This window comes from Tupaia chinensis, unplaced genomic scaffold (assembly GCF_000334495.1).
Source record: "Tupaia chinensis unplaced genomic scaffold, TupChi_1.0 Scaffold000317_1, whole genome shotgun sequence".
Classification (NCBI taxonomy): domain Eukaryota; kingdom Metazoa; phylum Chordata; class Mammalia; order Scandentia; family Tupaiidae; genus Tupaia; species Tupaia belangeri.
In genome coordinates this window covers 1,365,690-1,387,363 of record NW_006159810.1, presented here as the reverse complement: position 1 = coordinate 1,387,363, position 21,674 = coordinate 1,365,690, and the positions used below count along the sequence as shown (strand labels likewise).

Sequence of the window (21,674 nt, the reverse complement as noted above, 5' to 3'; positions counted from 1 at the left end):
TGGGCTTTGGGATGGTGCCCTCTGTGTCTGCTTGTCCAAAGCACCTTTTTTTTTTTTTTTTTTTTTAAGTTTATCAACATGATTTCCTTTTCCATGAGAAAGAGAGCAACAGACTTTTCATGCTGTGATCCAGTCCCAGCTGGCCCAGGTCATGGGTGTACACACACACACACACTCACACGAGGATGGAAAGACGATGTGTGTACCCCACATGTTCAGAAAGGCCCCTTCCTTGGATGCCAAACCAGGACCCAACCCCTGTGGGTCTAGTTGCGTTCCCACAGCACCAACACCTGGCCCCGAAGCACACCCTTGCTCTCATCCTTCTTGTTCAGCCTGCTCCAGGGACACCTGCCACCAAATGGGTTCTACTCAGGGCCTTCACACGGCCCTTCCCCCTGCCTGGAATACTCTCCCTCCAGGGACCTACCAGGGGTTATTCACGGCTCTCAGTTCAAACATCTCCTTAGCAGACATCGACCTGACCGTGCGATGCAGATCATTGCCCACTTCTCCCTCTCTCTGCAGCCCCTTCTCCCGCCGTCCTGTGTTCTTCACAGCCCACATCAGCGCGAGGCCTCCTGAGTGTTTGTCTAGTACACCGCCAAAGCTATTGTGCTTTCTCCTTCCAACCTGACAGAATCGTGAGTGCTGCATGGAGGTGGCCCCGTAAATATTGTTTGTTGTTGTCATTGAATACCATCTCCACTTCCCCAAATTCCTTTCACCTTTTGAAGTTTGGATTTGCTTACCGTATTACACGGGCAGAGCCGGTCCAGGCAAGTCGACTCACACCTTTATGTCGAAAGCATGTTTTTTCTGTCTGGGTCACAAAGGAACCCAGGGTGGAAATTCACTGGGCATTAAATACCAGTGACCTGATCCCCCAGAAACTATACACACATAGGGTTCCCCCTCAAGGGTATATTTGTTTTCTTTTTGAATCTGAGAAGAAAGAATGTAGAAAGAGCTCCTTCTCACCATAGCCCGAAGGGTGGCGTTTATGAAATTTCACTGCATGTCCACACAAAACTTTAGCCTTTCTCCAGCTAAGGGAAAGAATTTGAGAAATTTTTACTAGAGACTTGTCAATGTTGAGACTCATCAAAAGCAGTGATTTTCTGAAGCAGTTTGAGTCATAAGGAAGTGTGATTCTGTGACAACCTTAGCCCTTGAGGGGAGATAAAGGAAACCTCTGGGCGACCTGCAACTCAGAGGGCTCTGTGAGGAAGTCTGCTCCTTGGCCTTCCACCCACCCCAGAGTCAGATCTTCCCAACACGCCTCAAAAGTGACTCTTCCTTCTGGACATGATCCAAGAATGACAGAAATAAAAGCCCTGCTTCCCCAACAAACCTCCTGGGAGTTCCCTTGCCTCTACACCCTCCATCATTCTTACTAAGGTATCTCTGCTTGAAAGGAGAAATACTATTCTTAGAAGTTTTACTTGGCTTACAAACTAGGTATTCAGGGATGGCAAAGACTCATCTAGTGCAGTGATAGAGCAACCCGGACTGGGGACTGGAGGGTGGTGCCTCTGGTGAAAACACAGGAAAGTTCCAGGTTTGCAAGCACTTGCCCACGATCAGGGCTGGCCGAAGGTGGGGGTGGATCACTGCATCAACACCCTATTGAGGGTGATGTCTCTCATTCATGGAAGAAATGCGTTAAAAATGAATGAAAACACTTCAGGACCACGCGTCCTTGTTGCCTGGTAGGTTTCAGGGCCTGAGCGCACAGCTAGACTTCTTGAATTCAAAGCTGAGTCCAGTCCCTTGCTAGCTGAGTGACCCCGGACAATTGGCTGGGCTTCTAAGTGCTTCAGGGATTTCATCTGTGTCATGAGGACAGTGACAATCCACCTCCTATGTTTGCTTAGATTTAGAAGACTTAATGTGTGAAAAGGGCTTAGAATAGTGTCTGGCACGTGAGAATAGCTCCATAAATATTAACATTATTATTATTACTGTGGCTGGGATGGTAGTGAATCATTACAACTACCGGGGCCAGCAGGTGGTGTGGTGATTAAGGGTGCTGGACTCCCACATGGCTGACTGCGGTTCGAGTCCCAGACCTGGCGGCTTGCTTTCTCACTTTCTCTCTGTATCTATCTCACTCTTGCTCTGTCTCTCTCTGGTCAAATTAAATAAGTAAATAAATAAAGTTAAATAAAACAATTTTAAAATAAAGAAAGAAATCATTACAACTACCAGTACCATCATCTTCACCATCTTGCAAAATTAGACATTCTTGTAAAAATTAACAGGGATAAAGCGACTAGTTGGATCTCTGAGTAAGACACGAATCCGTTTTGGCCATGGGTTGATTCTTGGACTTCTGGTAAAGGGATCTGTGATGGTCTGAATGTTTGTAGGTCCCTCTACCCCTTGACAAATTCCAGTGATGAAATCCTAACCCCTGAGCCTGTAGTGTTGGGAGGGTAAGGCCTTTGGGAGGAGATTAGGATACGAGGGGAGAGAACTCATGGGTGGGATTAGTGCTGTGAGAAAAGAGGCACCATTATGTGACAGTACAGCAGGAAGATACCATCTTAGAAACCAAAAAGCTAGCCCTCCCCACATGCTAGATCTGCTGGTGCCTTGATCTCACTATATAAATGGACATAGGAACTTATTTCTATAGTTCTGTGGTCTGCGACATTTTGTGAGAGCAATCTGAACGGCTGAGACAGAGCCAGACGTGTCTGTGAGTGCCATTTGGTTGAGTTCTTCCAGGGCCCCAGTGAGATGGACTGAATGTTCAGGCCTGCCCCCCCAAATTTATATGTTGAAATTCTATCCCTCAATGTGCTGGGTTTTTGGAAAAGTCATGGCGTATTTTTGGAGTCATGACGTATTCTTTCTACACAAAAATACATCATGACTTTTCCAACAACCCAATATCAGGAAGTAGAGTCTTTGGGAGGTAATTGGGTCCTGAGGGTGGGGCCCTCATGAACGAGATCAGTGCCCTATTCTCACCCTCTTTCCATCGTGTGAGGACAAAGCAAGAAGAGAGCTGTCTGTGAACCAGGAAATGAGCCCTTCCCAGACCCTGACTCTGCCAGCACCTCGAGCTTGAGTATCCCAGCCTCCAGAACGGTGAGAAAGAAGTACTTATTGTTGAAGCCTCTTATTCTGTGGTTATAGACTGTTATAGCAACCAGAATTAACCATGGCAACCAGTACAGGAACAATTCTGGACTTTCCTTCCTTTATTCTCTGCTCAGAGATTTAGAAGGATCTTTGGCCCATTCTCAGGAAAAGCTTATAGAAAGGAGTACAACTGGGCTGATCGAATGGCTAAGAACTGACATCTAGAATTTAATTCTTAAAAATGTATGTATGCATATGAAACAATGCAGTGAAAAAATACAACATAGAAATGGATCTAAGTACTTTTAAAAAATTACAAGTCCAAAATAAAGCACAAACACAAAATATTCCTCTAATTTGAGTCTAAACCAAACTGATTTTTATTGTTGTTGTTGCCAGACTGGCTGGGAGGTTAGACTTGGAAAAGGACCGTGGCATCTGTGAGCCCAGTGCACCTGTCTGCCTTGGGCTGGACTTGGGAGTGTGGCAATAGATTGCAGCTGGGTCTCAGTAGCTGCTGTGGGGAGATCTCCCTTCTGCAGGTTGCCACATGATGGATAGTTGCTTTCTGTTTTTGTTTGTTGTTTTTTAAATCTTTCCAAAAGGCACATGTGCTTGCTGGAGAGAAAGATAGATAGATAGATAGATAGATAGATAGATAGATAGATAGATAGATAGATAGATAGATAGAGATAGCGAGATAGCACCTCCTGTGGGCACGGTCATGCTGCAATCCGTTCTTTATTTCTCCCTCCTTTCCAGATTTTTGGGCATATGTGCACATGCACCTGGTGTATTTCTCAAGCCACCAGATCCAAGACTCTAACACTGCAGTCAGCCATGTGGGACCTAGCTGCCTTAACCCTCACAACACAGGCTGGCCTGGTGGGTGGTTTTTTTTTTTTTTTTTTTTTTTGTAAAAGAGAGACTTTTACTATAGAGCACATGTGCTTGTCAGAGAGACAGAGAGACAAAGTGAGAAATCATTCCCTGGGGAGGATGGCCACACTGTAATCCCTTCTCCATCCCCCTCTTGGGATCTGGGGCACTCACACACACACACATGCCTAGCGTGTTTTTTGTTTTTTGTTTTTCCATTTTATTTTAAACATTCGATTGCTATATATCATTTGGCATGCAAAGAGAATGTACCCAACATGAGAAACGACGTGTTTGAAGCTGCCAGGTTCAGAACTTGAACCACAGTCGACTACATGGGAGTCTAGTGATGTCGCCATTATGCCACTTGCAGGAATTTTTTTTTTTTTTGAGAGGTTTTTCGCTATAGGGTGCGTGCGCTCGCCAGACAGACAGAGAGAGACATAGAGACAGAAAGTGAGAAATCACCCCCGGGGGGGATGGTCACGCTGCAATCCCTTCTCCTCCATTCTCCACTCAGGATCTTGGGCACGCACGCACATGTGCCCGGCGTGAGTTTTAAGCCACCGGGTCTGGAACACGAACCGTAGTCAACTACATGGGAGTCCAGGGACATAGTCATTATGCTAACTGCTGGTTCCCGGCCTGCAGGAATTTTTATAGGTGGTTCAACCCAGAGCATCACGGTGCCTGCCTTGTGCACTTCCCAGCATTTCAGATAGTCTCTAGGGGTTTCCTTAAGGCTTGCAGTCTGTCAAAGCAGAACCCTCTTTCAGCTGATTAAAAACAAACTCTAAATCCAGCATCCGCTGTCTGTTTCATGGATGAGATAATCATAGGAAAATGCAATAAACAGTCCTGGGGGCGTAGCCTTCCCTCCAGTCTTTCACCTTCCGGTCTGCAGACAGGAACTCACCTAAATGACCCCAGAATGACTGAAATTTGTGTATGTATATTTTTCATTAAGATTTTAATTCAGCACTATCAGGCCGGCAGGTGGTGTGGTGTGGTTAAGGTGTTGGACTCCCACATGACCAATTGAGGCTCAAGTCCTAGACCTGGTGGCTTGCTTTCTCACTTTCCCTTTCTCTCCATCTCTCTCTGGTCAAATTAAAATAATAATAATAAAAATCTTTTTTAAAAAATAGCCATCACTATCAAGAAAGTCATTCTTGGGACCAGCAGTTAGCATATTGGCTATTTCACTGGACTCCCATGTAGTCAACTGCAGTTTGAGTCCTGGACCCAGTGGCTTAAACTCATGCCGGGCACATGTGTGTGCATGCCCAAGATCCTGAGAGGAGGATGAATGAGAAGAATTACAGCATGGTCATCCCCCCTGGGGGGTGATTTCTCACTTTCTGTCTCTGTCTCTGTCTTTCTGGTGAGTGCATGCACCCTATATAAAAAAAAACTCAAAAAATAATTTTCGATATCCTAAATTTTCCTGGTGTTTTATTCCTTTCTTCACTCATTTTCTGAAAGAACAGAAGCTGTTCACTGCAACTTGAGTAGGAAACTTTCATGCCTATAAAAACTAGCAGGTTCCCTCTGCATGTTCTTTCTCATGCTATGAGTATTCAGAGGACCAGGAATTTCACTGCCTTCTGCAAACCACAGGAAGACTCATTTTAAGGCAGCTGGAGGGGAGCTTCTGGGATTTCTCAAATTACAGCCATCATAAAAATTGCTTCTCTTGTTTATCATTTGCTGATCCACTGATTAGCTCAGGTCCTCTGGGTAGGGAGATGACAGCTAGTTTCTAATAATGATCTGAATATCACATGATTCCACATATTTGTGTGCATACCATATTCAAAGAGTTAATGTTGAAGAGTTTGAAGATGATTACTGATGGTTTCAAAGCCGATCTAGTATTTTATTCTGGTCACGGAGTATATAAACTAGTATCTGTTAACATCTGGGTATCATCAAAGTGCCAGGCACCAATCCAAGCTCTTTGTCACAACTCGTGAAGGTGGGCACTAATAACAGACCCCCTTTATAGAGGAGAAAACTGAGGCCCAGAGACTGTAAGCACTTTGCCAACGTTAATGCATTTAAGAACGCTTGCCTAACAACCCTCATAAGACACACAGCCCAGGAGGGCCATTCAGCCTTGGCCTCACAAGAAGGCTTTAAATTTAGATACTTTGGCATCGTCTCCACATGAGGTTATGCAGACCGTCACAGAGATACTCTACAGAATGGGAAGAAGTCTGTCATCCAACTTGTCACACTGTACCCAGTGCTCTATGGATGGATGGGTGTATACGTGTGCGTGTATACACAAACACAATCTCCTCAGCTTGGCTGGCAAAGGACATAATTCTATTAAATCTCACTTTGGTATATGTTCAAGTTTTCAATTAGGTAGATGTATGTAAAATATGCCATAGAGTTAGTGGTGTTTTAGTGGGGCTTCATTTTGCAATTCAGAGTCTCAAAAATGAAACAGACCTGACCACATCTTGCCAGTGCCCCTCCATAGACTAGAACCATAAGATGGTGAGGGGGCACTTAGAGACTCTCTGGTCCAACTTCATTTTGCGTGTGAAGAAATAGAGACACAGATGTTGAGGACCATCCCCAAAGTCACACAGCTCAGTGCCCTTGTCCTGAAAGACTTCCGGGTTCAGTCTGCACATGCTGCTGCCGGTATCTGTCTCAGCCCTCCAAGCAGGAGTGAGGAGAGGAGAGGGCGCACGTGGGAGCACGTTGACGATCATAGCATTTACTATAAGGCCATTAATTCCTCCCAGTGCAACCTCTCCTCAAGTATGTGTGGAAAACTCTCATATTTGTTTCTATCACCTATTCATCCATCCATCCAGAGAGAGTGAGAAGTCAAGCCACCAGGTCCAGGGCTTGAACTGTGGTCAGCCAGATGGGAGTCTAGCGCCTTAACCACCACACCACCTGCCAGCCTCAAAAAATTACATCTCTATGGATGTTATTACAATTCAGACTCCGGGAGCTGTGCGTCAATATTGAACCTAATAGCCACCCTGGGAGGGGGGTATACAGGTTTTGCTATTTGTTTTTCCAAAGAGAAAACAACAATCAGGAAACATTCCCTGCCTTTCCCAGGGAACCACAGCAGGACTGATACTGTAACGCAGGACCCCCGGCTCAGCACAGCAGTCCACTCTGCACAGGGAACCACGCTGCTTTCCCGTGTGCAACTTGTCTCACAGGAATCCCGGACGAGAACAGCACGAGTGATGTGTTCTCAGGATGCCGGGTATCCATAAGCCATTCTCAAATCCAGTGTATTCGTTCCCCCCGAAAGAAATGATTCTTCCTGAGATAAGTAATGTGTAGAAAAAAATAACTAGATCTTCTAAAACAATATGCATGTAGTAAAAACTATTTCAGGATAGCTATTATGAATTTCCAGTGTTGCTAAGGTATTTCCTTTTCAGAGGCAAGGTTATAAGATATATTTAAATAAAGCTTAGTCTAGGAAAGTAACACTGTAGTAAAAAATGCAGCCTTTATAGGCTTGTAATTCTTTGTCCAAAGCCCTTTTACAGAAGAGGCTATTTTAATCCAATAAATAAAAGATGAGCGCTTCCAGTTCTCCTACCGGCGTAGCCACCACTTGAGATTACCACACACACACACACACACACACACACACAGAAAATACACAAACAGTGTTTGATCCTGCCTTGCTGCAGGGTGTTTTCGTCTTTCAGGAGACCAAGGGAAAAACAACCTCAGAACTCTACCACCAAAACTTCCAAATTTATTGCAACACAACGTAATGGCAAAAAAAAAAAAAAAAAACCAAACCCAACCAAACAAACAAAAAAAACCTATTTTCTTAGCACACATGGTTTTGAACAACCACCATAGCCAAGAATGCCTGGTTTTATTTTTACAATAAAGCCACAGAAAATCTTGAATTGCACTCTGTGTTCGGGGATGGCAAAGATGCTGTGGGTTGTTTGGAGCAAAGTATCGTGACTAATTACTCCATTTTATCCTCCCTGTTTAACCTGCGCTTAAGGCATTTAGTTCGTGTTTATACTGGCTTGACACAAATCATGCTTGAGAGAGATTTCGTGTCCTGTTTCCCTGTGCAAAGTTGAGCTACAGTGGTAGACTTAACAATGCCAGCCCCTTCTTGGGCTTATCAGTAACCAGAGCATTCAGACTCAGAAAACACTTCCAGAGTAAACAAGACGTGGAATTACGCATCTAGCCACATTCCACCGAGATCTGCCTGAACCGAAAGAAGGCTAGGTCCACGCTAAATAATCTTTAAATTTAGCATCAATGTGTCCAGAGCTCATACTGCTATTGAATTAAACAATGTGCTATATTGCTTTTGTGTTCTATCATTATAAGCAAAAGCCGTGTTGTTATCGTATTCCGTACCGGAAGCCAAGTTTAAAGAAAGGCAAGATCCTTAATTACTTTATAATTCTACACAAATGTCATACTCTTTAACATAATCAAGTTGAATTAAACAGTGAAAATTCAGTTCTAATATTAATAGCTTAGCACAACTTAGTATAATTGCATAGATACATACATATAATATTGTTTTATAGACATGTATAAAATTGTTTCTAAGGAGGCCAATTACCACCCCAGCCCCATCCCAACTCTTAAAACTGGAATGTGCACAGACAGATTACATGGCCACAATATGCATTGTAGTTTCTTCATGACAAATACATGTTAACCCTTTAAAATATTGAGTGGGGAAGCCACTAGATACAAAGCTTAGTAATTCATCAGACATACCTTGTTGGAATGAGGCAATTTTTTTTTTTCAAAAATTTTCCACCACACAGAAAGGATATCCTTTTTCCCTTAAGTTTTTCTGCATCACAAATCCCTTCCAAATTATTCCAAAGAAGAAGCAAGCAGTCCAAGCACCTTTCTCTTCTCAGAGGAGCTGATCAAACATTCCCATCCACCTCTCAACACTTTGAAAAGCACATTTTACACCACACACACACACACACACACACACACACACACACACGCTGCTCCTCACACTGGTTTTAGTGCTGAATTAGGCGGTCCTCTTTCAAATTTCCACTCCCACTTGTTTTTTTGGGGGTAAGGATTTTTAAATATTCTTTTCTAGCCCAAAGTACACATTTTCAGTAAGCAAATCCTAAATTAGGTATTTAAAAAAGTAGACGAGGAACACTTAGATGATGAAGCAAAAAGTGAAAAATACGTTTTAAAAACTACTTAGAGACAATGATATATCATTCGTTTTCAACTGCTAAGCGAACGTCTGGCTTCAGCTGCCTAAAGAAAGAAAACTGAACACCACCAAGCTTATCTCACTGGACACTCACTTTTGGATCGAAAATCCTTATTTTTCCTACACGTAAATGCCATTTCTTTGCTTTGTTTTGCTTCAGTCTTTTCTGCACATTGGCAAGCTTCATGAAATGACCGTAGTAAATGCTGCTAGTAACAGGACACAAGATAATAATAGTGGAAAGCAAAACTTGACTCATGTTTCAGAAAAACTGCTGATGCATAGCTCGCATCAGAGGTGAAATCTGCCGGGTTTTGTAATTTACAAATTAGTGTCATCAATTAAACCTCAGGTATTCAGACCCAAAACGTGCAGTAACACATCACAACATTTTAGAAAAACAGACCAGGAGGAAGCACATCTGGCCGTCCTTGAGACTGCAGAGTCTGTCGGTGTGGTGAAGTCGCCCTCTTCCAACGGGGCAGACAGAGCAAAGAACCATTTCTCCTCCTGCTGGGGACTGTGCACTCCCGCAGCCCGCAGGAGGATTTTCTTCCATTTGAGCAGCACAGGAGGATCTTCTTCCTCATCTGCAGGTCCTGGGATGGCTCCTTAGGTTAATTATAGTTTGAATAGTATTTCGTCTTTTTTTCTCCTCTACTTCTTTGGGTTCTTCATTGAAATGATTTCTCAGTCCTGTTCCTTCCTCCATGAAATCCTGAGTGTAGGTCCATTGGTGGTAAGGATGGTACGGCCCCATGGAGAGTCAACTGCCCCACCATTGGAGTGAGGGCAGGTTCTGATGAGAAGGTGACATAATGAATCGTTGCTTCGCTATTCATGAGTGACCACGGCGCCAATACCCGTGTACCAAGCACTGCTGGCCGTGGTCATGAGCCCTATTCATATAGCATCTCATTTAACACCTGGAAGAAAGCCAACGGGTCAGTACTAGTCTCTCTGTTCTAAGGTAAGAAAACGAGGGCTCAGAGAGATGAACTTTCCCAGGGTAATTCAGTCAGGAAGGCAAGATTTGAGATTGAAATCCAAGGCTGCCTGACTCCTAAGCAGTGGTACTCTTAGGACAGAGACCTGCTTTTACTACTTTAATTTTTTTTAATGAAAATATGGCAAAGTCAAATGTGAATTTATTGAGAGATATTCAAAGATGATTCGAATGAAAAAGCCTCATGGCCCAGCTGCGATGGCGTGGCGCAGGCAATCGGATGGTGCTGTGAGCTACTGAAGCCACATGGGAGGCGTGCTTCCAGATCCCAGGGCAAGCTGAGTACTCTGGGTGTGCCTGTGGGTGACCAGGGTCCTAGCTGGCTGGGCGGCTGGGGAAGGGTTGTGATGTGGGACAGACTCTCAAGTGTATATATCTGTCTCTCTCTCTCTCTCAAATAAAATAAAATAAAATAAAATAAAATAAAATAAAATAAACTTAAACAATGATGGGGCCAGCTGGTAGTGTGGAGGGTAAGGCATCAGATCTTATATGGTCGACTGTGCAGGTCAGTCCTGCATCCAATAGCTTGAAAAACATGTTTGTCTTTTATGTGGGTGTGCCCAAAATCCTAAGAGGAGATTGGAGAAGGGATTGCAGCATGGTCATCCCACCTGGGAGTGCTTTCTCTCTCTCTCTCTCTGTCTCTGGTGCCTTATAGCACAAAACTAAAAAACAAACAAACAAAAAACCCACGATGTTTGGGATGGTAAAAATTTTGGAAATGGAGAATAGTGGTGTTTTATTCATAAATGCAACTAATGCTATCAAATTGTACACTTAAAAGTAATGATGGCAGGTCCGGCAGGTGGTGTAGTGGTGAAGGGTGCTGGACTCCCATATGGCTGACTGTGGTTTGAGTCCTGGACCCGGTCGCTTGCTTTCTCACTTTCTATCTCTCTCTCCCATTCTCTGGTCAAATTAAAATAAATGAATAAATAAAATAATTCTTTTTAAAAGAAGTAAAAGCAAATTTTATGCCATATATTGGGTCGTTGGAAACACACGACACATTTTTGCATAGAAAAAACATCATGACTTTTCGGACGACACAGTATTTTTACCACAATAAAAAAAACCCCCAAAACAGTGAAATAATCATTTTGTTATCTTTCTCATACTGGCAAAACAAAACAAAACAAAATCTGGGTGAAGCCTATGGCGGACATGGATGGCCCTCATGGGCTGCTAGTGGTGTGGACCAATATGGCTATTCCAGAGAGAAATCTGAAGCACACCTCATACTTGGTTGAGTTGTGTATGTGCCCTAAACCCCATCAAACTCTTTCTGGGTATGACCTATTTTTTAAAGTTTATTTATTTCATTAGCATGACAAAGGATCCCGAATAGGGTCCTCATATGTATGATACACCCTCCAACCTAAAGGCACAGATCACAGGCACACATTTATGTAATGTGGACAAGAAGGCCCTGGGATGCAAACCCGGGACCTTCCCGTGGAGTCCACTTGCATTACTGTTGTGCCACTTTCTAGCCCCTTCTAGGCTACGTTCTTCAGTGAGCTTCTCCACAGGGCCCTGAGCAGTCCATCTCTGGGGAATTCAGGAGTTCAGTATGGGAGGCGCGTGGCAGGGCCCACTGGTCGTGGTGGGAGGAAAGGACTAGAGTCTTGCTGCTTGCTGTCCCCGAGGGCATCTCTTGGGGTCTGCGTGGCTCACTTGCTCACTTTCCTAAAACGTTTGCTCAAACGTCACTTCATGAGTGAGCCCTTTTTCTGGCCATCTCATTGAAAATGGCACCCTCGCCCGGAGCGTTTCCTCCTCTTCTTTGCCTTTTTGTTTTTCTACAGTACTAATCACTCTTTAATTATCACTCTATAATGATATTTACTACTAGATCTTTTTACCAAACATTCCCCATTAGAATATTAACTCCAGGGAGGCAGAGGTTTTGTTTGTTTCTTTCGCTGTTGCATTTCTGGCCTCGGAACCAGCATACAATAGGCTTACGGCAATTATTAACTAGATGGGTGCTTGAAAATATATTAGAATGGATTCAGTATAAAAAAATAAAGGGGAAAAGGTGGAAATAAAATGACAATGCATAAGAATGGCTGCCTCTGAAGAAAGGCAATGGGAGTGGAGAATTAGGATGAAATGGAATAACAAACTTTAAAGCAAAATCCTAGAAGCTCTGTGGGCCAGCAACAATGATGCTGGGCCCCGGGTCAGCCCACCTCACTTGGCTGTCTGGCTGCGACAAAGCCTACAACCAAATCAATCAAGTTGGAGGCCTTGGGGAATCCTTTACCTTTCTGAAGTAAAACATGATCACAACTTCTCTGAATAGCCTTGAGGTTGCTACTTGGCGTGAACTGAACTAGATTATGTCAAGTTGAGAACAAAAACTGTGATGTTCAGTTTTTTCCTATTGCTACTCGACATTCTGTTTTGCTTATAAATTACTTGTGGTTGCTTGAAAGCATCAGTCCATTCCTAAACGAGTGCTTCTCACTACATAAACTTAGTACCCTAGTCCTGTTTTCATAACGAGTACAAGAACTCACATGTCTTTCAGAACATTTTCTATTAAAAGTTTTTATTATTGTCGTAAACATTGCACCCGATGGCTCTTTAAAATACTGCTCCTCTCATTTTTTTTTTCACTCCTGAGACAGAATGCTAGAAAATCAATGCATTCTTCATATCACAAATCCATTTTTTTTATGTGACTTTTGAAAATTCAGGATGGCCATTTAGGCGTCTCAGTAATAAGACAGACGTTCAGACGCTCCTGAACTTTCACTGTGTCGCAGATATAAAACAGAAGGCTTACATCTTTCATAACACGAGCTCACTGAAATGTTTAAGGGTACATCGTGTTTGATGCTACATCAATTTTTCATAGAAATATGATTTGGCTTGAACTCCCTACGACAGTTTTGAGACTCTTTTTCTCCCTGTACTTTGGTGGAAACTCACAGCAACCACCAGGTGCTATTTCAGGTTCTTGTGCATTGCCGAATGCTACTGCCACGTACTCCTGTGTTGTGTTGCGTCATGTGAGCAAAAAGTGTGCCAACAAAATGAGCTTTCGTTAAATTTACATCATGACTATCTGTCAGAAGCAGAGTGGTTATTACTAGAAGGCTGTATCTTTCCAAAAATGGAAAGAGCCAAATGAGGAACATGGACAGCTTACAGAGTTCATGTGGCCAAGAGAGATTTGTTAAACATTGTATGAACCTCTAAAACTAGGGAAAAGTGGATATATTGGAGGGGAAAATTGATAGGAGTCATTAATTGATGCCAAAGGTAAACTTAGCGGATGAAAGAAAATGGTGGACCAGTAGAATTCATCATTCTCAGGCTATTAGAGCAAACGGATGTTGATCGCTACATTCAAATGCTTTGAAACAAATGAGAACCACTGTCTCAAGGACCAGACAGCACCCACAGTGTTCTAGGGCAAACTGACCAAAAATGCATGCAGATAAGTCACTGTGATTGTAAGAGCATGAAAGATGAAAAGACAAAAAATGACACTGGGAAGTGGAATCTATCCCATAAAGCCCACCATTGCAAAAGGCTCCTGGTCCGGGAGATTAGCAAGCTACAAAAGTACCTTATACAAAACAAGGGTTCCAAATGGTGGGCAGGAGATTATAGGCCTTCTGTCTCCCTATTATGCCAAGTAAGCGCAGGGCATCTGAAATAGAAGAGCAGAACACGGGTCAGCTGTGCTCTGCTGATGTAAGCTGTGCTGTGTGGCTCTGTCTGTCACTGGAGGTCTGTGGGCTGGCAGTGGGACCGCTGTCCTACCCGTGTTTATTTGGTGTCTGTGCTGCCGAGACGGTAGCTCAATGGCAGGCGATCGCATGGCAAGGATAAAGTTGCAAGAACATGTTAGAGAGTAGGTGCAGTTTCTTAAGGTTAGCTCCCAGAACTGGCCCCCTGTCATTTCTGGCCCATGCTATTGGCTGAAGTAAGTTCTGTGAGCAAGCCAGAGGGAGTTGGGGTAGGTGACGAGGCCGTTCATAAGGAGGCAATGGGGCGAGGGCGTGGAGGAAGACAGGAGTGAAGAACTGGGACCAATGAGTTGATCTACCCCACCATCCTTCACTTTCAACTTTACTTTGTCCTTACAGTTCAGTTATACCTTGTAAATAACATTTGATGGGGTTTTTAAAAAGTCCAGCCCACTAATCTCTGTGTTTTATTACGGAAGTTTTATCGATCTGTATTTATTATGACTGACATGGTTTTATTTATATATTATTTGCATTTTTCATTTACTATCTTTATTTATTTATTTTGCTTTCTATTAGATTAATACCATTTTCCATGGTCACTCTTCTTCCCACTGCCACCATTGTTTTTCAGATATACATATTATTTGTCCAAACTTTTAGTGTTTACCCTTTAAATTTTAAACCTGTGTGAAGAGGTAAATGTTTTTAGTAGTCACATTATTTTTACTCTTAAAAAAAAGAGATATATTTATTATCATCATTTTTCAATTTTGACCAGAAAGCATGAGCAAGCCGCCAGGTCTAGGACTTAAACCATGGTAGGCCATGTGGGAGTCCAGTGCCTTTAACCACCATGCCACCTACTGGGCCTATTTTTACTCTTGTCTTAAACCTGATCATATTCTCCATCCATTTTAGCTGTGTACCCCATATCTTGTTATTTTGTTAGTAATTTTAGTTTTTTTTGTTTGTTTTTTTTTTTTTTTAAAGTTTTGTGCTATAGGGCATGCTGAAAGAGACAGAAACAGAGAGGGAAAGTGAGAAGTCACTTCCCACAGGGGACGAACACTCTGCAATCACTTCTCCGTTCTTCTCTTGGGATTTTGGGCACACACACACCTAGCGTGAGTTTTAAGCCACTGGGTCTGAGACTCAAACCCTCGTCAATTAAGTAGGAGTGCAGTGACGTAACCATTACACCATTTGCTGGTCCTGTAAGCTGTTGTTAGTAATGATGATTATATGGCCTTTCTGTAACAAGATCGGGTATTCAGGAATCAGGTTAACTTTTTTGCAATAGTTATAGCTGCTTTGGAAGAGAAATAGATGGCAAGTTGTAAAGTTTTCCTATGACATCCAACTCTTCTGATGTGTAAAATCACGTGAATGAGAAGCAAGTGGAAGCCGAGCCTCAGTGGGGAGCAGTAGAATGTGATGTATCGGAGGTGCACTGAACTCCCCACCAATGAAGGGCTGGCAGTGCCATGTATATGTGGTTTTTCATGTGTGTGCGTGAGAGAGCGTCACCCTCCATGGGGTTCCAATCTGCTGTCGTGATCCCCTTCTCCCAGTCCTCCAGCATCCTGGGCCCTGTACACGTGCAGTGTGTTTTCAGGCCAACCAGGTATGGACTCCAACCACGGCTGGCAGTGGCTCTCAGCTCACAGTCTGGTATGCTGATGTGTGGGGTACAGAGACTCAGCTTGGAGTGTCTTTGAAACAATACAAATAAAGGGCCTGCATCTCTTTGTGGAAGTGATCCCAATAATGCTTGCACAAAACCTGGGTCATAGGGATCAGCGTATCTGTCATGGTGCTTTAGACTTACCACAGAAAAAAAGGCAAATGACCATTTGGAAAAGCGTGTCTTGTTGATGTCAGGATGGAAGTGGCCAGAGGTGGCAGGGATTCTAGGGCAGGGTGGCCCTGAGGGTTCTTAATAGCACAAGGACTAGCGCTTCTGTTTGATAAGGCACTGTCTGAGAGGGATGTGACGGAAATTGCATAAAAGCTATGGCAGAAATCACAAAAGAAAAGGTCAGTATCAGCGTTAAATGTTAGCTTTAAAACTAAACGGTTTTTAAAAATTCACACATGCACTAGAAAAGGATTTAAAAAGTGAGTGACCACAAGAGAACATATTTGTAATAAACAAGAGTAAATAATCTTAAAATATGAAAGTACCTACAAATCAGTAAGAAATCTTCAAAAGGGCCACCAAACAGAAACGAGTAGGTCAATGACATAACCCTCACACCTAGGTACACAAGCACACAGTGTAAGTTGGCAATAAACGTGAGGAGAGGTCATTTACTCTATCTGGACACTCGAGAAATGCAAATTAAAATGACGTTGAGACACTGTTTTTAGCCTGTCAATCTGTTAGAGATGTATTTTTAAGAGAAAATATTCCTTCCTGTGAGGGTGAAGACCAGCCCTCTTTAGTACCATTCGTCGCTGTCAGTAAACATTGGTACAACTTTTTCAGAAAGCAATTTGGCCCACTGCACCATGAGGCAAAAAACAGTTTGTAATCTTTGACTCCATAATTCCCTTTCCAGGAACCTGTCCTAAGCAGAAAGCCAGGCATGCCATCATCTATCTAGGCACAGCAGGTGTAAACAGCATGGTTTATGCTGTGTTCCTGAGCTGAAGGCCACCCAGCCAAGAGGAACGACTCTCAGCCTGCAACCCCAGTCCTAGCCCTCGCCCAAGCAGGGATGTGGAGGGGCTTCTCCAGTGCTTTGGTTACCAAGTACCCTCTTGGTTCAGCACCCTCTCACTCTCCCACCTTTGTTAATGTGCTGGGTTCGGCCCAGAGCCCGCAGGTTACTAAGAACAGTGGAAAGTTCTGGAACTCTTGATAGACAGGAACAAGGGTCTACTACACGTTGAGTAGCTTTACCTTTCTGTGCTTCTGCTCTGCTATCAGGAAATAACGGTAACAACCTTGTTAATAATGTTTATTGGAGCCAGCAGATGGCATGATGGTTAAGGCTCTGGACTCCCACATGGCCAAGCACAGTTCAAGGCCCAGACCTGGCGGCTTGAAACTCACACTGAACCTATATGTGTGGGTGCCCAAAATCCCAGGAGGAGAATGGAGGAGGAGGGATTGCAGAGTGGCCATGCCTGTGGGGGAGAGATTTCTCCTTTTTCCTCTCCCTGTCTCTCTCTCGGGAGCACACACACCTTGTGACAACAATCTTCAAAAAACAAACAAAACTTACTGAGCATTTACTCTATGCCAGGCGTGGTTCTAAACATATTACCTGTATCAATTCATTTTATCTTCACACAGCCCCAGTGGGTAGCTGTCTTTTTTAGAAATGAGAAAATACAGGCAGAGAGCTGAAGTACATGTCTGGGAAGAGACAACGAGGAACACCAAGCCGGGTGTAGACCCGAGCTCACCATCTGAGAATGCTGCTTCTGCCTTCGGTTGCTGCGAAGATCAGGCCTTAAAAAAATAATGGGAAGGGATTTTTAAAATTTAAAGTAGAACATATACTAGGAGCTGTTTATTGCTTGAAAGGTAATGAACCATATAATCCAGAGCATCTACTTTAGCAGACCTATGAGTTCATTCTGGTGCAAGAAAATTGTGAAATGCACGTGTAGTTTTTTATCATATACTTTTGGAAGACCCTTCCTATTTGTTTTGCTTGAACTTTTAGAAGACCCTTCGTATTTGTTTTGCTTGAACTTTTGGAAGACCCTTCGTATTTGTTTTGCTTGGCAATTCTGGCTTTAAAATTCAAGGAAAAAAAATTGACTAGCTATACAAACAAGTATTGAAAACTTTTTGAAACCACCAGCTAGTTGAGAAGGAACATCTTGCTGACTGCAAAAAAAAAAAAAAAAAAAAAAAAAGGTTAAAGGGGGCCAGCCCATGACCTGCAAGGAACTAGATCCAAAATGACTGACTATACAGCATGAATCCCAGACCTAGTGGCTTGACAAACATGGCAGGTGCGTGTATGTGAGTGCCCCCCAACCCCAAAAGGCTGAACAGGAGGAGGAGATGGGACTGTGGCATGACCGTTCCCTGTGGGGAGCGCTTTCTCCCTTTCTCATAAGTCCACGTGCATCTGGCAAATTAAAACAACAAACAAACAAAACAAAGGTATGGCTTGAGGAAATTTGTTTCTCCTGTTTTCCAAGTGCAACTTTTAATATAAAACTGAGATCAGTTTTTCAGCAAAATTAGATTTTCTGCAGCCTGATGCATCTAGATATTTTTTCTTCCACCCTGCTATTAGGCTGAAGAAGCTTAATTTAATTTGCTAGTAAGAAAAATATTTTGCTTTCACGTGTTTTGTGATGTATTGATGTATAAAGAGTTTAATTAGCATAAAAGATTAATTACAAAGCACTTGAACTAAATGAACTCTAATTACGATGAAAGCTGAGCATAACTACTTCATTAACAGAACAGCAACAACGCAAATGGCGCAGTGAATAGAGTGTGGAGTGCTAGCCACGTGACGGGGAAGCAAAGGCCGGAGATCACCACGTGGGGTGTCACAAAAACCCAAAGCCTGGCGTCAGTGTCCTGCTAGTGGGCAGGTTATGGTGAGGTGGCAATCCTGCAGAGCCCAGGGTGGCCCCACCTAGACACCTGTGATTAGAACAGCTCCCAGGACTGGCAGATGGCGTGGTAGTTAAGGCAGCTGGACTCTCACGTGGTTGACCGTGGTTTGAATCCTGGACCTGGCAGCTGGCTTTCTCACTTTCCTCTTCCTCCTCTCTCTGGTCAACTTCAAAAAATAAAGTAAAATAATGACAATGAATAAACTTAAAAAAACAAAAGCTCCCAAGCATTTCAAAATACTGTGTTAGAGACACAAGAGGACAAGGCAGGTCATCTTATTTATTTGCCTCTTTAATCTGACAGCTTTTTTATTTTAAACCTTGCTTCAAGGGCAGCTCTTCTGTCTGTTCCTTGAGCACCAACTTCCCCTGGTGGTCTCACCCCAGCCCTCTGTTCACCCCTGTGTCCTCCTTCATGTGTTTGCTTCACATCCATGGTTTAAGTAGAAAGGATCTGCCAGTGTGTTTCAGACCCTCCTCTCTGGGCCGCCTTACAAAGCCCCTATTATTCCTCACCATCCGGATACCTTCCTGGTGGACTGAATGTGTGTCTCCCCAGGATTTGTGTGTTGAAACCCTAACCCTCAATGTGATAGTAGCTGGAGGTGTGGCCTTCAGGTCATGAGGATAGGGCCCCCATGATGCGATCCGAGTCCTTAGGAGAAGGGAAACAAGGACCAGAGTGCATGGACACTCCAACAAAAGACTGCAGCAAGATGTCAGCCGTCTGCAGTCAGGAAGACCCTCACAATCGAATCTTTGAGCTCCTTGGTCTTGGACTTCCAGCTTCTGAAACTATGAGAAATCAACTGTCTTTTCATTTTTCATTTTTTATTTTTATTAGAGAGGCTTTTGCCTTAGGGTGTGTGCTCACCAGAGGAGAGAGACAGAAATAGTGAGAGGGAAAATTAGAAATCACCTCTCACGGGGATGGCCATGTTGTAATCCCTTCTCCTCCATTCTCCTCCTGGGATCTTGGGCATGCACACACACGTGCCCAGCCTGAGTTTAAGCCACCAGGTCCGAGACTTGAACCATAGTCAACTACATGGGAGTCCAGCAACATAACTACTACACCATCTGCTGGCCCTTCAGTGTCTGTTATTTAAGCCAGTCCATGGTACTTTGCTATGGCAACACGAGCCAACTAATACCACTTCAAAGATGCCTCCAATCGAAAGGTCTAACAGTGGCTTGTCACCATTGTGAATTCCCTGTCCTGATCAGTGGCTGCCCACCCACAGTTCTGCGGGTCAAAACCCGGATCATTGTTGAGGCCTTCTGCCCTCGTTTCATTTCTTTTCTTTTTAAAGCTACTTCCAATTGAGATAGAATTCAGATATCATAAAATTTACCCTCTAAAGTGTGCTACTCGATGGCTATTGGCATGCTCGCAGAGTTGTATACTATCACCCAATTCGTTCTAGAACATTTTCATCACCCTAGAAAGCAAACCCCCACCCCTTAGCCATTCTCCCAATCCTGTCCAGTGCCTAGCTCTAAGCAACCACTAGACAACTTTTTGTTTTTACTGATTTACTAATTCTAGATATCGCATAGAACTGGAATCATACAATAAATGGCCTTTTGTGATTGGCTTCTTTCACTTGGCGTAATGTTTGAGGATCCTCCACGTTCTAACACTTACAGTACTTTGTTTTTTTGGCTAAATCACTTTTTGTTATCCTCATCCTTTCTTGTCCAGGCATTGCATAAATTCCTGACTCATGTCTTTGCTTCCAGTCTTATCCCCTCCAACCCATCCTCTATAATGTTTCCGGAGGAATCCACAAGCACGAATCAGAGCCTACCCTGTTTCAGACGTCCACTGCTGCCAGAAGATCCGGCTCCTGGGTGTGGCACGCAGCTGCTTTCCCCACCCAGCTGCTTTCCCCACCCCTTCCTCCTGTGCCCTGACTCGGCCAGGGTGACCTTCTCTGTAAGAGGTAACCGCTTCCTGTCTTTGTAGCTGTGGTCCTTCTCGTAGAAATGTTCTTCCCAGAGTCTTTCCAGCACACACTCCTGTTCATCTTTCTCTCCTTTTCTTTTTTTTTTTAAATGATTTTATTGAACTTTATTTATTTACTTAATTATTTAATTTGACCAGAGAGTGATAGAGTGAGAAAGAGAGAGGGAACGTGAGAAAGCAAGCCAAGCCGCCAGGTCCGGGACTTGAACCATGGTCAGCCATGTGGAAGTCCAGCGCCCTTACCCACCACATCACCTGCCAGCCCCCAACCTTCTCTCCATCTATGTCATTTACTCTGAGTTTCCACAGGACCTCAAAGGTCCTATTAGGGAATAGGTCACTTGCTGTAATGACTTGTGAGTATCTATGAGTTGTTGGAAAAGCCAAGATACATTTTTTTTAAAGAATTATTTTATTTAACTTTATTTATGTTTATTTAATTTGACCAGAGACACACAAAGTGAGAGAGAGAGTGGAAGGTGCGAAAGCAAGCCACCAGCGCCAGGACTCGAACCATGGTCAGCCATGTGGGAGTCCAGTGTCCTTAACTACCATGCCACCCACCGGCCCCTGCCATGACACATTTTTACATAGAAAAATACATTATGGCTTTTCTGACAACCCAGTGTAAACTCCTTGGTCCCATGAGCTAAGTTGTTCTGTTCCTCTCTTTTTCTCCAGCACCTAGTACAGAGTGTGGAATATAGACAGAACTAAATAAATATTTGTTGAATAGATAAATGATTGGGCATGGAAAGAAGTTTAATATATTAAGTATTCCTATTAGTAGTTCACAAAATAATAAGCAATTTGAAGGTTCTTATCTGAGCGCATGTGTAATAACTGAGGTCACTAAATATCAGGCTGTCCTGGGATTAAAAGGAAAACTGCCACTAAAAAGGAATGTTTTATTGTCTAGGAATGGCTTTATTTATTTATCAAAAAGGCTCAAGATCATTGCTGACCACTCCATTTTACTTTGACCCTAACTAACAGCTCAAGGATCTGTGTAAATTACTGGTTCGTAGAAAGGATCTGCTTTGGAATTTCAATGTGCAAGGTGCCTTTCACCCATACTCGATGAATTCTGATCATGTATTCTTGGAACTGAAGGGATGATCAATAGCCGTAGTTATCCAGGGATCTGCTGCTGCATACCAGATGTAAGGAACCGAAACAGAATTCCTT

The 21,674-nt window shown here is 43.3% G+C and overlaps 1 protein-coding gene across 3 annotated transcripts in view; it reads right to left on the bottom strand.

Annotated features, from left to right (window-relative positions):
• Positions 1-8,966, bottom strand: part of VIT (vitrin) — a 132,482-nt gene extending 123,516 nt beyond the window's left edge. For all 3 annotated transcript variants that reach the window (XM_006151330.2, XM_027772992.1, XM_027772993.1), the window contains exon 1: positions 8,731-8,966. The gene's annotated coding sequence lies outside the window, so the exon portion shown is untranslated. The remainder of the gene's footprint in view (positions 1-8,730) is intronic.
• Positions 8,967-21,674: the final 12,708 nt, after the last annotated feature.